Source organism: Doryrhamphus excisus, linkage group LG3 (assembly GCF_037039965.1).
Source record: "Doryrhamphus excisus strain RoL-2023G ecotype Guam linkage group LG3, RoL_Dexc_Guam_v1.1, whole genome shotgun sequence".
In the NCBI taxonomy this organism is placed as follows: Eukaryota; Metazoa; Chordata; class Actinopteri; order Syngnathiformes; family Syngnathidae; genus Doryrhamphus; species Doryrhamphus excisus.
This window is the reverse complement of record NC_136359.1, coordinates 7,386,724-7,403,345: the sequence shown is the minus strand read 5'-3', so window position 1 is coordinate 7,403,345 and position 16,622 is coordinate 7,386,724. Positions and strand designations below refer to the sequence as shown.

The 16,622-nt window shown below is 43.3% G+C and overlaps 2 long non-coding RNA genes across 2 annotated transcripts; one reads left to right on the top strand and one right to left on the bottom strand.

Annotated features, from left to right (window-relative positions):
* The first annotated feature begins 11,002 nt into the window (after nucleotides 1-11,002).
* Nucleotides 11,003-13,141, top strand: LOC131129279 (uncharacterized). Its single transcript, XR_013627173.1, has 4 exons — nucleotides 11,003-11,298; nucleotides 11,832-11,907; nucleotides 12,386-12,514; nucleotides 12,946-13,141. It is a non-coding gene; the product is annotated as an uncharacterized LOC131129279 (long non-coding RNA).
* An 894-nt stretch (nucleotides 13,142-14,035) lies between these two features.
* On the bottom strand, nucleotides 14,036-16,179 carry LOC131109991 (uncharacterized). Its single transcript, XR_013627172.1, has 4 exons — nucleotides 15,879-16,179; nucleotides 15,270-15,345; nucleotides 14,663-14,791; nucleotides 14,036-14,231 (listed from the first exon to the last, which is right to left on the bottom strand). It is a non-coding gene; the product is annotated as an uncharacterized LOC131109991 (long non-coding RNA).
* Between the last annotated feature and the right edge of the window lie 443 nt (nucleotides 16,180-16,622).

Genomic DNA, 16,622 nt, shown 5'->3' with positions numbered 1-16,622 from the left:
ACAATGTCACTTTAGCTTCGTTCATATGCAGCACACATTACGTTCATTTCTAGAGCTTTTTTTCCCAATGCTTTGTGGCGAGATTGGTGATTAGCATAAATGTATTCCCAACGGTTACCTTGGGAAGCCATAATTTAGCTTCTGGCATGGTGGTCTTCTCAAATAATGATGATGATGTCTTCCTGCATAACATCACGACACGCACTCTTCATGCATCCTTGGCTGTGGTGATGAAACATGCTCGCTTTCAGCAGGATAATGCGTCTGAAAGCCTCTCAAGGCATCATGCGATGCAAACGCTCCTAAATGAAAGCCTAAATTAAGACAAAGCACTCAGCGTCGGTCCCTGCAGGAGAGCAAAGGAGAGCCACATCAGCTGCTCTCATCGTTCTACCACAGCGATAAACCATGTGGGTGTGGTGTTCAAGGCCATGGATCCGTGCTAACGTTACATTTCGGCTTCTTCACTGAGGAAAAGCCAAAGAATCAAACTCAGAGCTCCCACGTCTGCAGTTGCCTGCCTTTTAAGACGTGCAGCAAAGACTGACAAAGCCCGAGGTTACGTAGGTCTTCCAGTCGGAGGCTTCCTGATGGCTTCCAACGTTACATGACACGGAGATCCCACCTGACTTCCACCATTGTCATCCTGGACTTCTTCCGGAGAAAAAAGCTCACTTTTGGACCATCCTGCGTCTTCCCCTCATTTAAATCCAACGTTGAACATTTGGAAAATGTTGCTGCCCTGAAATGCCACCCCCGTTTTTTTCCTAGCCCTAAACCTACCCGAACACTTCTAACTGTCTAAACCTAATGAACCCATCTAAACCTAACCCCTCTAACCCTAACCCCTCTAAACCTAACCCCTCTAATCTTAACCCCTCTATCCCTAAACCTAACCCCTCTAACACTAACTCCCCTAACCCCTCTATCCCTAACCCCTTTGACCCTAACCCCTGTAACCCTAACCCAGGGGTCGGGAACCTTTTTGGCGAAGAGAGCCATGAAGGCCAGATATTTTAAAATGTGTATCTGTGAGAGCCATATACATTTTTTTAAACATGGAATGCAATAAAATGTGTGCATTTCTATGTAAGACCAACAGTTTTAGATAATGGGCTCTAATTACGTCGACCAGGCACACTACCGCACGCCAATGGGGTGTGGCCAGCACACTTTCGTGAGCAGCGCAGTGTCTAATAATAAATCAAATACTTGTTGCCATTAATACAACTTCTGCTGCTGCATAGTTTTGCACCGTACTCCGTAGACGTATTTCATTCTTTTGGCCATCTTCGTCAGAAGGCTTGGTTCTGCAGCTTTAGCTATTTGACTAAAGGAGGAAAGTTTACATTTACATGTTTTTTTGACATCTCAATGATGGTAGATTACAGCATTACCCAGTAATAATCAAGTTTTGGTGTTTGACCTGGAAAATATCATCAGGAAAGATAGATATGGTTGGCCGTATTGCAGCAGAGTATAGATGGACGAATTAAAATGCATAAGAAAGTTGTTGATTTTGAATATTATTTTTAACAGTCATTTCTTTGATGGTTTACTTTAAAATGTTAGCAAAAATAAATTTTTATTGTGGTAAGAAATGCTTGAGAGCCAGATACAGTCATCAAAAGAGCCCTACCTGGCTCCCGAGCCATAGGTTCCCTACCTCTGCCCTAACCCTTCTAACCCTAACCCATCTAAACGTAACCCCTCTATCCCTAACCCTAACCCGTCTAAATGTAACCCCTCTAACCTTAACCCCTCTATCCCTAACCCTAATCTAAACCTAACCTCTTTAACCTTAACCCCTCTAACCCTAACCCATTTAAACCTAACCCCTCTAACCCGAACCCCTCTATCCCAAACCCCTCTAACACTAACTCTTCTATCCCTAACCCCTCTAACCTTAACCCCTCTATCCCTAACCCTAACCCCTCTAACCCTAACCCATTTAAGCTTAACCTCTCTAACCCTAACTCCCCTAACCCTAACCACCCTAAGCCCTCTATCCCTAACCCTAACCCCTCTAACCCTAACCCATTTAAGCTTAACCTCTCTAACCCTAACTCCCCTAACCCTAACCACCCTAACCCCTCTATCCCTAACCCCTCTAACCCTAACCCCCCTCGCCCTAACCCCCTAACCCTAACCAAAAGACCAGGGCAGATGCTAGGTGAGGTAGCACATTACTAGGATTGTGGATATAGCATTCTCATGGCGTGTCACTAGAAAAGACGGTGGATGTTTTCCAGCTCTGATGTGTGCAGGAGCCCCAAAATAGCAAATGAGGAAGCGATGGTGACCATGTGTGTTTGTTGGGACGCTGCTGGCACCACGAGGTGGCAGATGCCCCGGATTGGCTGCCATTAGTCCTCCGTGGCGTTTCGCAGACATATTTGCGCTTCTTCCCACAGGCCAGCGCCGCTCCAACGTGAGCTTCTGCCGCGGCGAGGGAAGGATACCGTCCAACGAGATTGGAGAGGAGATGAAAGCCATGTTTGATGGACAATTGACGGTTGGACGCTGAGGTCTCTGTGGACATTTTCCCACTGTGACCTATGACCTTATCATCTCCATTCTTGGTATCTTACTGCTTTGCTTCCATTGCGTCTTTATTCGTACTCCAATAATCGTATCAACCAACGACTTTACCATACGAATCTTACCATATTTATCTATCAAACTTATCATACGAAAAGTCATTCTTCAACAGTTCAACGTTTATTCTCCTAAAATTGCTCATTCAGACTTGACTTTTCTGCTCTATAGTTTAGAGTAACTCTTAGTAACTATAGAGTAACTGTTTCTCCTAATTAGGACTTTTTGGATGTTTCACATTTTCCATAACTCAATATTCTCAAAATGACAACTTTGTTTGTTTTGCAGATTATTACAATATGTATAATTCATTCATTATTTCATTCATTTTCTACCGCTTTTTCCTCACAAGGGTCGCGGGACAATATGTATAATATATAATATAATGTATATCATATATAATATATTTCAAATATTTTTAAAATGTCTTTAATATTTCATACAACCAACACAGCAAGAAACCAGGAGTTTAATGATTGCTAAATGACGAGGAACACCTCCAACAGCCCTCCGCCCCCAAATCAGCCCCCAGTGTCCTGGGGGGCTCCTTACTAGTTCCATATGAGGCCCCCGGGGGCCGTAAATCTGTGTGAGACCCAAGAAGAGCTGGGGGCCAATCAAACAGTCATGACATATCCATTAGATGAGCGGACTGTTTTATTTATTTATTCTTTGCCGTCCTTCCGGGGAGGAAGCCAGGCAAGCGGAATGCCAAATGTTCAGACACTGAGACAAAGATGGTTCCGTCAGCAGTTCACATTTTAAGATGTGTAGCAAAGCCTGCAAAGATGTCACCTGGCCAGGGGTGTGTATCTTAGTTTTATGCGGCTTCATGGTATGCACTACAACAATACTATGTACTATACTTTAGCGTGTACTTCTGATGGGGTAGACCTTATGGGATGGACGTCTCCTATGCTGTACACATCATGGTATTCAGCATTGACCAATGCCAAGACACATCCTAGCTTGTAGATCCTATCATATACTGCAGATCCTATCATCTGGATCCTATCATATACTGCAGATCATATCATGTACTGTCGACCCTATCATGTAGAGCAGGGGTGCTCACACTTTTTCAGCATGTGAGCTACTTTTAAAATGACCGAGTCAAAATGATCTACCCACTACAAAAATGCAAAACATCTATTTATTTTCAAATGTATTGAGGATTATTTGTACGTACAATGTATGTTGATGTACCTTACATAACCAAATGAGCCAATATTGCAAAACACACATAATTAACTATTAACATTTTTTGTAATTACCTGAGTTTACTTTGATGACTTGCACTGAATTGAATCAGCCAGGGATGCATAGTCCGGACAGTAGCTGCTGATAGCCAGGTTAGCCAGGCAAACGCACTTCGAAAAAGACATTGTGAAAAAAAAGTCCACCTCCCATTCCGTATGGAAGTGATATGTTTGTGCCCTTTTACTTGGTCCAGCTACTTCACTCATTTTAGTGACCATAAACTTTAGCGAGGGCTTAAAATCTGACGCAATTCGCCGACTAGCTTAGCACTTTTCATCGTTGTTTACGCATGAGCGGTGACCTAAAGGTCAAAATTCAGTTGTCATCTGATTGGTTGTCCTGTATGTCAATCAAGTAACGGGGATGGATGATAGGCTGACATCGTAAGTTCTGCTGCACTTAGAGACGTTGTTTGATTTGATTGGTCACCCGAAGGGCAACATTCAGTTGTCATCTGAATGGCTGCCCTGAATATCAATCAAGTGACGGCATTGATGTTAGGATGATATTTTTTTAATGTCACGCGATCAACCAGTACCACCTCCGCGATCAACCGGTAGATCGCGATCGACTTAATGAGTACCCCTGCTCTAGAAGATAGGCTCTAGAACAGGGGTGCTCACACTTTTTCAGCATGCGAGCTACTTTTAAAATGACCGAGTCAAAATGATCTACCCACTACAAAAATGCAAAACATCTATTTATTTTCAAATGTATTGAGGATTATTTGTACGTACAATGTATGTTGATGTACCTTACATAACCAAATGAGCCAATATCGCAAAACACACATAATTAACTATTAACATTTTTTGTAATTACCTGAGTTTACTTTGATGACTTGCACTGAATTGAATCAGCCAGGGATGCATAGTCCGGACAGTAGCTGCTGATAGCCAGGTTAGCCAGGCAAACGCACTTCGAAAAAGGCATTGTGAAAAAAAAGTCCACCTCCCATTCCGTATGGAAGTGATATGTTTGTGCCTTTTTACTTGGTCCAGCTACTTCACTCATTTTAGTGACCATAAACTTTAGCGAGGGCTTAAAATCTGATGCAATTCGCCGACTAGCTTAGCACTTTGCATCGTTGTTTACGCATGAGCGGTGACCTAAAAAAATATCATCCTAGCATCAATGCCGTCACTTGATTGATGTACAGGGCAGCCAGTCAGATGACAACTGAATGTTGCCCTTCGGGTGACCAATCAAATCAAACAACGCCTCTAAGTGCAGCAGAACTTACGATGTCAGCCTATCATCCATCCCTGTTACTTGATTGAGATACAGGACAACCAGTCAGATGACAACTGAATTTTGACCTTTAGGTCACCGCTCATGCGTAAACAACGATGCAAAGTGCTAAGCTAGTCGGCGAATTGCGTCAGATTTTAAGCCCTCGCTAAAGTTTATGGTCACTAAAATGAGTGAAGTAGCTGGACCAAGTAGGGCAAAAACATATCACTTCCATACGGAATGGGAGGTGGACTTTTTTTTCACAATGTCTTTTTCGAAGTGCGTTTGCCTGGCTAACCTGGCTATCAGCAGCTACTGTCCGGACTATGCATCCCTGGCTGATTCAATTCAGTGCAAGTCATCAAAGTAAACTCAGGTAATTACAAAAAATGTTAATAGTTAATTATGTGTGTTTTGCAATATTGGCTCATTTGGTTATGTAAGGTACATCAACATACATTGTACGTACAAATAATCCTCAATACATTTGAAAATAAATAGATGTTTTGCATTTTTGTAGTGGGTAGATCATTTTGACTCGGCCATTTTAAAAGTAGCTCGCAGCTCGGGTCACCAGGGCCCATGCGCCCACGTGGACCACGAGGCATCTTCTAAAAATAGCACTGGTCATAAATTGTCATTGTTATTTTGTGCTTTAAATTTTGAATCAGAATTGCTTAAATTAATGTATTTTTAATTATCTTATAACATAAAAAATTAAAACAAAAATATTTTATAACAAACTCTTACCTCAAGTCAAAGTTCATGTGTGCGCGCATTTGTCCGCTCACCGCTTTTCTGATATAGTGCAGCAGTGATGAGGAGTTAGCTTACTCGTGCAGTTTAGCCCCCAAAAACATGGCAGAAAAGCAAACAAGGACTTACATTTTCCAGTGATTGGGAGGAAGAATTTTTCTTTACATATTTTGAAGAAAAATGTATGTGTCTTATTTGCGGGACGACTGTTGCAATACCAAAGCGGCACAATGTGGAGAGACACTTCAAAACTCATCACGAAAGCTTCAATGCGAGCTACCCACCCGGCAGCGCATTAAGGACGGAAAAGCCCTGTTTGTTAAAGGCAGCTGTGGACATACAAAGGACTTTTTTCACTAGGCAGGTGAAAAAATCACAGAAAGGTGTTCCCTCTGACTTTCAAATATGTGAGCACATAAATAAATGTTTCTTGTTAAAAAATGTTGTTGTTGCCATTATTGTGGAAAATAATTAACATTGATATGTGAGCAGTCGCTTCACATAGTGTTACTACTACTATTCCTTTTGTTCTGATTACTAAAAAGTGATCCGTGCAGTTTTGTCATTTTGGAAGTTCACCGCAAACAGGTCATGTAGCCCTTCATACCATCCGTGCTCACAAAGTAGCCCTCGGCCTCAAAAAGGTTGGTCACACCTCTTCTAGAGCCCATCTTCTAATCTTGTAGATGATATGGAGAGTTATTACGTGAATGACAAAGTCCCAAGATGGAGGCTAGGCTCACATAACTTTTTCTCCCATCGTCCCACCACATCTTTGCCAGCAGGCGTCATTAGCCACGCCACGTCGCCCGCCGTTGTTGATGATGTTGAGGGGCATCAGAGCGCGTGCGTGTCGTCACGCAGAGCGCCTGATTGCAAAATTCCCACATGAGGGAGCCGAGTCCATTATCATCCGTTATCGGGAAACACCGCTGAGAAGCAAAGATGGTGGAGATAAGCGCCGAGGAGACTGGCAGAAGTATGGGGCCACCTTCCACCCACAGGAAGTGGGCCTTGGGGGAGGTCTGCTGAGTGACGTTGTGCTTTGTTGATGTTCTTGTCAAGTTGGGCAACCAATGAAGGTGACCGCGTGTCTCAGCGGCCTTATTTCCAAATTCTCTAACAGGATTAGGTTTCTGTGTGTGCATGCGTTTGTGCATGTGTGTGTGGCATTAATGGGTCACAGAGGGCTTTACCTCCGCCATCTTTTATTTGATTGTAAAGGATGATTTCCACATGGGGGGGGGGGGGGGGGGGTAAAAAAGGCCATAAATGAAAGTCCAATCAGGCACCAGAGACGTTCCCCTTCCCTGGTCCGGCTCTGCTGGGAGCGTTCAGGACGGCTGGCAGCTGCTGGAAGACATCAAGAAGGAGCCAGCCGACCCGTGGGAATGTCACGGGAAATTATCCATCAAAAAATACCTGCAAGAAAACTACGTTCAGTCAGACGGCTGCTTTGAAAAAAGCTGAAGTTCATGGGAAAGTCAACACAAAGTGTGTGTGTGTGTGTGTGTGTGTGTGTAAAATGGTATTCCTATTAATACCGCCCTCTGGGGTCCCTTTCATTTCTTAGAGGACAACAATGTTTCCTCTTGTCTGTGTTACTGACACAGTACTTGTGTACTTGCGAGTATGTGGTGTGTATGTTGGATACTTGTGTACCAGTAAGTACTATGGTAATTGTAAAACTGCCTTGTTTCCACCGTTTTAAGTGACTTCCGCTGTGACCTGTGCCAGCGGGTCCGTACTTGAGCAGGTCCTCCATCAATAAGTCCTGCCCTTGGTTGGATTTAAAAGCTCTCCGGGGAACATTCCTCAGCGGAACCCATTCATAGAAAAAAAGAAAGCAAATGTGACACCTCCATGATTGCTCTGTTAGGCCCCTCCCCCTCTGTCAGCATTGCAGGTCATGTGACACCTCTTATCTGCTCATCTTCTCATTCCAGGAGAAAAGTTCTCCACCGGCGAGGAATAATGGAGCTGGCCTCCGTGTTAATTGCATTCCGAGATTTGGAACGGCTTCGTGTCGTCCAACAAAGTTATTTCCACGTCCGCTGAGGGGAAGATTCAAATGAGGGACGACGGGATGGAGGACAAAGCTAGGAGTGCAGAAGGGGGGCATGCCAAATGTGACTGCTTGTTATCACGGTGGAGGGATGTTTTTCACGCTTATTCCCGTGATTATTGCCGTCATGCTTCCCGTTTGTTGGTGTGTGCTAGCAGCAGCATTACGCTAACACCGGCCAAACCACATATGCGGCTAATTAAAGATACACAGAACAGATGAAGCTGCTGGATGAGACTCCATCCATCTTCCGCTTAACCGAGACGGGGTTGCCCAGAGTTCCCTCACACCGGCTGCTTCGTCCGGCTCCTCCCGGTGGATCTCTTGGTGTTCCAAGGTCTGTTGAGAGACACAGTCTCTCTAAAGTGTCCTAGGTCTTCCTGGAGGCCCACCATGAGGCCTGAGCACCCCCCCTGGCATCCTGACCAGATGCCTGAGCCGCTTCATCTGGCTCCTTTCAATGTGGAGGAGCAGCGCTTCTATTCCAGGTTTCTCCTGGCTGACAGTGCTACTCATGACCGGAGGTGAGGGTAGGAACTGAGATGGACCGGTCAACTGAGAGCTTTGCCTTTGGGCTCAGCTCACCTTCACCATCTTCACTACCTCTCCTCATGGCGCTACTGCCATCTTTTGGGGTAAATCAACAAAATACTAGCAAGAGGTTGCCTACAGCCACAGCAGTGTTGCCTGTTGAGACAACACAAGAGCAGCGATGACTTGCTGCAGTTGTTTGCAGCATTTTGTTGCATTTTCATCATGGAATCCACACACGCACACAGAAAAATAACTCTCCGTTTCTGCCAAGCCCTGAGAGAATGGAAGCAATCTCAAGCTAATTATAACGAGACGCCTACCACAGTGACTGTCGAGTTCTCGTCTTCTGGACAAGTGTGTCATTAACCCCATGGCAACCCACGTGGCGTTGTGTGTGGCGCTCAGTGGGCTTCCACTTATCACTCCCAACACAGAGGTGGAGTACGTGGGCGGAAGAATACGTAGTCTTACAGTGTTTCAATTTACAGCGTTCCATCGTACAACATTTCAATTTACAGCGTTTTATCTTACAACGTTTCATGTTATAGCGTTGCATCGCACAATGTTTCATTTTACAATGTTCCATCTTACAATGTTTCATGTTCCAGCGTTACCTCGTACAAAGTTTTATTTTATAGAGTTTCATTGTACACTGTTTCATTTTACAGTGTTCCATCTTACAACGTTTCATTTTACAGCGGTCCATCTTATGTTTCATTTTACAGCGTTCCAATTTGCAACGTTTCAATTTACAGCGTTCCATCTTGCAACGTTTCATGTTACAGCATTCCATCTTACGTTTCATGTGACGGTGTTATGACATTATGAATATTGTACAAAAAAAAGAGACATGCGTGCCGCAGAGCATTAAAGTACGTATGCCGGGTCGCTACATCCCGGCACATGAACCCCATGGCAACCTCAGTTGCTCAGTGGACATCGACTGAGTCCGGCTAGCATCACGGCTAAAAAACATGTGAAAGAGCTCAGCTGTACTCATGGCTGGGCAAACATCGATGGCAAGCTTTTCATCTCTAGAAAGATAACAGCACCTCACCAACAGTCAGGCACGGTAATAGGAGCGTGCATGAGTGCTGCTAGCAGCGGGGAGCTGTGGTTCACCGGGGAGAAAGATTAGTTTCAACATAGCATGATCCCTTCCCTTCTTCTTTGTTTAGCAGTATCAATATGCTATCCATCTGAATATTTCCCAGGTGAACCGCAGCTCCCCCATTGCTGGCTGGCAGCACTCATGCGGATGCCACGACCGCCGTGTGAGTCTCACCTTTGTGAAGCATCACCGAGCACAAGCGATCAACAGAGTCTTTGGCCGTGTGGATGGATCGGATGGAGCGATTAGTGATGTCTGCGGCAGAGAAAAACACGCATTTGAATGAGCTGAGATTTTGCCTTCCAACGTTTTGCGCATCATCTGAACTCAGCGGCGGCCTAGCGGCTGTCATGTTGGCCACGCAGTGAGGAAATCGGGTTTGGAATCTCCGTTTGGCATTCGTGTGGAGTTTGCGTGTTCCCCCTGTGCAAAGTCAGCTGGGGTAGGCTCCAGCCTGCGCCCTGGACTCAAGTGAGGATAGTCATGCCAGGACCGGTGGAAGCCATCAGGACCGTCCAGGGAGAAGGAAACGGTCCCCCACCTTTCAATGTCCCATGTTTGCTGCTCTCCTGCTCATCATGGCGTTTGATGTTTATTGCACCGCACTCGGCACCGGTACCAACCTTCGTTCGGGCCCAGGATGGTCCTGTGTCTGGATGGACAGCCAAGGTACCCTCGGGTGACATTGTTCTGGGTCTACCACTTGACTTGCTTCTCAGAAGCCCAACCTTGCTTACGCAGCTCAAGCATCCCACCAGGACCAGGAGAGACTTTTGGACGGGGACGCGCACAACTCCATCCGCCACAGCTGGTGACGCTGGGCGAGGACGCTCCCTTCCCTCCAAATGAAGTCACAGCTCCCATCAGTGGAAGAAAGGACTCTGGGGGGGGGGGGGCGACGGCGGCGGGCGGCCAATCTGCTCCATCTTGCGGGACGCCGGAGGACACGAAATAACGCTCATTCAGGGTGACGCACACGCACAGGCTGAGGTCACCTCGCCTCACGTGGCACCATCCGGGGGGACATTTGTCGCCTTCAGAGTTCCAAACAAACCAAAGACACATCAAGTGGATCCAAGAGGCGGGTCTGCTGGATCCAAAATGGTTTTCCTTGTCAGAATGCTTGAATCTTCTTTGTTTTCAGTCACAATTGCCAAAAATCTAACTTTTTTCAGAATTATTTGCCCCCCATGAATGTTGTACATCCGAAAGTAAGACATGTGGTGTCCTAATTTTTTCACATGACTGTGGCACCCCCTATGGGTTGTGTTCATGTTGTGTACATGTAGTACACATATCCCAAAAGTTTGGTCATCTTTGGACAAATGCTCAACGACTTACAGAAGACGGTTAATTGTTTAGTGCCATTGTAAAGGCGTTTGGCTTGATGGCGGCCCCACCAGTACCAGTGCCCCAGCAGTACCAGTGACCCACCATCACACTCTTAAAAATGCTGGGTTATTTTTTTGACCCAATCGCTGGGTTGAGCCTGTTGGGTCATTTAATTGGGTTATTTTTATTGAGTTGGGTATTCTGAGAACCCAATTCGCTGGGTTATCTCTGTTGGGTGCTGAGTTATTTGCTGCTGGGTTGTGATTTCCATTATATTGTGCTGGGTTATTTTGGACAACCCAGAGCGTTGGGTAGAATTTTGGACATGCGCAACAAAGCCCCGCCCACAAACTTACTTCGTTCGGACCCCACATTTCATCTGAGGAGACCAATTTCAGCACGGAGCAAGGTTTGTTACATTCCCACTATTGTTTTACAGTATAAATGACTTTATATTATTATATAACGCTTCATAAACGTGTTAAAATGTAAGTTCGTGAAGCACTGTTGAGTACTAGCTTGAGGAATCGATCGGTAACCTTAGCAAACTTCCATTCCCTCCAAAAGTGGCAAGCGACCACATTCGCTGGCGAGCTATGTAGGAACCAAACTATGTTGTTGAAGTTACAAGAGACATGTGTGATAGTTATGAGGACAACGTCAGTTATCTCGTCAATTTGCCATTTTATGTGATATCAAGTTAAAGAATCTCGTGAATTAATACGAGCGTGCTGATGAACCGGTGTTTTTTTAAGCTAGACTGCTGCATGCTAGCGGGCTTCCGTTAGCCACCGATAGTCCACTGTATACTAATCAGTTTGAACTAGTTTGGGCGCGAATTCGACGACAGTTTTGTAAGTTGCATATAAATGTTTGGACTACTGAATCTTATTTCATTTCATGGTATGTTTGTTCTTATGGACCCTCTTTGTGATGTTTCAGTTCGCTGAAAAGTATCTATGGATGAGTTTGTCAGTTCCAAATTGACTGAGTGGCAGCTACCGGGGCTGATTGAAAGGTAAGTCATCTTCATGCCTTCATTTTATGGGTATTGTTTTACAGTAGCTACTGTGCCTGCTATATGTTATAGACATAAGAAATGGCGGTGGGTCAGTCACTGTTGCTTGTACCAATACCCAAATTTTTAACAGGGTGAGCCATCTTGTGATTCCAATATATATTGCTGTTATATCAGCCTGCGAGTCAAAGTTTGCTCACCACTGCTCGAGACAATGATGACAAACCCTCTATGGTACACATTATGATCCCAATTGGTAAAAAAAAATGTTTGGGGTGTGTTTTTGTGTTTTAATATAGACCAAGTAAACATAATCGAGACATTTTCTCAATATTATTTTAGGGTTGATTGCAATACGACAACACTGCACAGTAGTGGAACATATTGAAAACAGTTTTATCTAAAATTGTAATATATTATAATATTTAAAACTCATGTTCTCAACAATCTGGTAATGACACCCATAATTGTCCTACAGATGCCAGGGGAGAAGTTGCCCATGACGCTGCTGCCCATCCTGCTCCCTCCGCCTGTGTTTAAAAAGGGCAGGAAATTGGCCCGGGCGAGTATTCAGGAGGTGAAGAGAGCCTTCATCGATGTTAAGCTGGTAAGTAATTTACCTTTCAACAGAAATTAAAATGTAAATGAATTGTGACATGACTCCAGTTGTTCTTTTACACAGTTTTAAAGCAGGACTCTTTTTATGAGGAGCGACTTGAAAAGATTGTATTTCGTGGAATGTGTGACAGCGTAACATTTGGCTGTTTCTCATTTCATGAAGCACTATTCTTACAAGTTGTAACTTGGTGTAAGTTGTTACTCCATAGTGATGTGTGACGTACATATAAACCACAGACCAAACATTAGACTGGCCAAACCCCCTGAATAAATTGTTGAACACGCCATTGACTTTACAGGTGTCACACTTCTCCCCGTAGAATATATATTGAAATAGCTTCAGTAGAGAGCTGATGACAATTGCTCTGCACTGCTAGAAATACTTACAAAATACTTACCTTTTTTCTTTTCTCATCATAGGTCGGAGCTAACATGGTGGAATACTTGCAGCAGGCACAATCGCCTACCCATTTGTGCTGCTGCTCACAGAGCCTCTTGTTCTATGTATATATCACTCTCTCATAGCTGTCCCCCTCACCCGTTCTTAAAATGTAATTTTTTTGGACATAATTTGTTCATATGTGAAGGAAATGTTGTGAGTTGTTATATTTGTATGTTCTGGAAATGTAATATAAATATATTATATATAATAAATAAATATTTTATTGTTACATTGGTGTGATTGTAATATATTATTAATAATATTAGCATACAATAAAAATAAATAAATTATATATATATATATATATATATATGGTATATTGGCAACCCAACTTGTTGGGTTGAAATAACCCAGCCGTGTAGTAAATATGAACCCAGCGTTGGGTCATATGAACAACCCAATGTACAACCCAATTGTTGGGTTAAGAGAACCAACCCAACTTGTTGGGTTAAAATAACCCAACGCGAGGTTGGTCCTATATTTAACCAGCGTTGGGTTGGGAAACAACCCAGATTGGGTTGTTTTTAACCCAGCATTTTTAAGAGTGCAGGTGGTTGCGATAATAAGAGTTGGTCTTATTGGTGCACAGAAACCTGTTGTGGAAAAAACTGCATCATCCTAAGTAGGAAAGAGAATGGCTGAAATAAATACAGGCGGCGCCCGCAGTGCGTGCAGAGGTCGGAAAAATAAGACTGCACTCTTAAAAATGCTGGGTTAAAAACAACCCAATCTGGGTTGTTTCCCAACCCAACGCTGGTTAAATATAGGACCAACCTCGCGTTGGGTTATTTTAACCCAACAAGTTGGGTTGGTTCTCTTAACCCAACAATTGGGTTGTACATTGGGTTGTTCATATGACCCAACGCTGGGTTCATATTTACTACACGGCTGGGTTATTTCAACCCAACAAGTTGGGTTGCCAATATACCATATATATATATATATATATATATAATTTATTTATTTTTATTGTATGCTAATATTATTAATAATATATTACAATCACACCAATGTAACAATAAAATATTTATTTATTATATATAATATATTTATATTACATTTCCAGAACATACAAATATAACAACTCACAACATTTCCTTCACATATGAACAAATTATGTCCAAAAAAATTACATTTTAAGAACGGGTGAGGGGGACAGCTATGAGAGAGTGATATATACATAGAACAAGAGGCTCTGTGAGCAGCAGCACAAATGGGTAGGCGATTGTGCCTGCTGCAAGTATTCCACCATGTTAGCTCCGACCTATGATGAGAAAAGAAAAAAGGTAAGTATTTTGTAAGTATTTCTAGCAGTGCAGAGCAATTGTCATCAGCTCTCTACTGAAGCTATTTCAATATATATTCTACGGGGAGAAGTGTGACACCTGTAAAGTCAATGGCGTGTTCAACAATTTATTCAGGGGGTTTGGCCAGTCTAATGTTTGGTCTGTGGTTTATATGTACGTCACACATCACTATGGAGTAACAACTTACACCAAGTTACAACTTGTAAGAATAGTGCTTCATGAAATGAGAAACAGCCAAATGTTACGCTGTCACACATTCCACGAAATACAATCTTTTCAAGTCGCTCCTCATAAAAAGAGTCCTGCTTTAAAACTGTGTAAAAGAACAACTGGAGTCATGTCACAATTCATTTACATTTTAATTTCTGTTGAAAGGTAAATTACTTACCAGCTTAACATCGATGAAGGCTCTCTTCACCTCCTGAATACTCGCCCGGGCCAATTTCCTGCCCTTTTTAAACACAGGCGGAGGGAGCAGGATGGGCAGCAGCGTCATGGGCAACTTCTCCCCTGGCATCTGTAGGACAATTATGGGTGTCATTACCAGATTGTTGAGAACATGAGTTTTAAATATTATAATATATTACAATTTTAGATAAAACTGTTTTCAATATGTTCCACTACTGTGCAGTGTTGTCGTATTGCAATCAACCCTAAAATAATATTGAGAAAATGTCTCGATTATGTTTACTTGGTCTATATTAAAACACAAAAACACACCCCAAACATTTTTTTTTACCAATTGGGATCATAATGTGTACCATAGAGGGTTTGTCATCATTGTCTCGAGCAGTGGTGAGCAAACTTTGACTCGCAGGCTGATATAACAGCAATATATATTGGAATCACAAGATGGCTCACCCTGTTAAAAATTTGGGTATTGGTACAAGCAACAGTGACTGACCCACCGCCATTTCTTATGTCTATAACATATAGCAGGCACAGTAGCTACTGTAAAACAATACCCATAAAATGAAGGCATGAAGATGACTTACCTTTCAATCAGCCCCGGTAGCTGCCACTCAGTCAATTTGGAACTGACAAACTCATCCATAGATACTTTTCAGCGAACTGAAACATCACAAAGAGGGTCCATAAGAACAAACATACCATGAAATGAAATAAGATTCAGTAGTCCAAACATTTATATGCAACTTACAAAACTGTCGTCGAATTCGCGCCCAAACTAGTTCAAACTGATTAGTATACAGTGGACTATCGGTGGCTAACGGAAGCCCGCTAGCATGCAGCAGTCTAGCTTAAAAAAACACCGGTTCATCAGCACGCTCGTATTAATTCACGAGATTCTTTAACTTGATATCACATAAAATGGCAAATTGACGAGATAACTGACGTTGTCCTCATAACTATCACACATGTCTCTTGTAACTTCAACAACATAGTTTGGTTCCTACATAGCTCGCCAGCGAATGTGGTCGCTTGCCACTTTTGGAGGGAATGGAAGTTTGCTAAGGTTACCGATCGATTCCTCAAGCTAGTACTCAACAGTGCTTCACGAACTTACATTTTAACACGTTTATGAAGCGTTATATAATAATATAAAGTCATTTATACTGTAAAACAATAGTGGGAATGTAACAAACCTTGCTCCGTGCTGAAATTGGTCTCCTCAGATGAAATGTGGGGTCCGAACGAAGTAAGTTTGTGGGCGGGGCTTTGTTGCGCATGTCCAAAATTCTACCCAACGCTCTGGGTTGTCCAAAATAACCCAGCACAATATAATGGAAATCACAACCCAGCAGCAAATAACTCAGCACCCAACAGAGATAACCCAGCGAATTGGGTTCTCAGAATACCCAACTCAATAAAAATAACCCAATTAAATGACCCAACAGGCTCAACCCAGCGATTGGGTCAAAAAAATAACCCAGCATTTTTAAGAGTGTGTGATGATGAGGATAAAGATTTGACTGAATCTCCTCTAATTGATGGCCTCTCCGGACGCAGGCGTGTATGTCCCACCTGGCACTCGGAATCATCTCACTTGTGCCGGGAGAAGTAGTTGCTCAGAAGAGGAGGTGGCGGCATCTATTTTCTATGCTACTTACACTTTTAAAAATGCTGGGTTATTTTTTTGACCCAATCGCTGGGTTGAGCCTCTTGGGTCATTTAATTGGGTTATTTTTATTGAGTTGGGTATTCTGAGAACCCAATTCGCTGGGTTATCTCTGTTGGGTGCGAGGTTATTTGCTGCTGGGTTGTGATTTCCATTATATTGTGCTGGGTTATTTTGGACAACCCAAGGCGTTGGGTAGAATTTTGGACATGCGCACAAAGCAGCGCCCACAAACTTACTTCGTTCGGACCCCACATTTCATCTGAGGAAA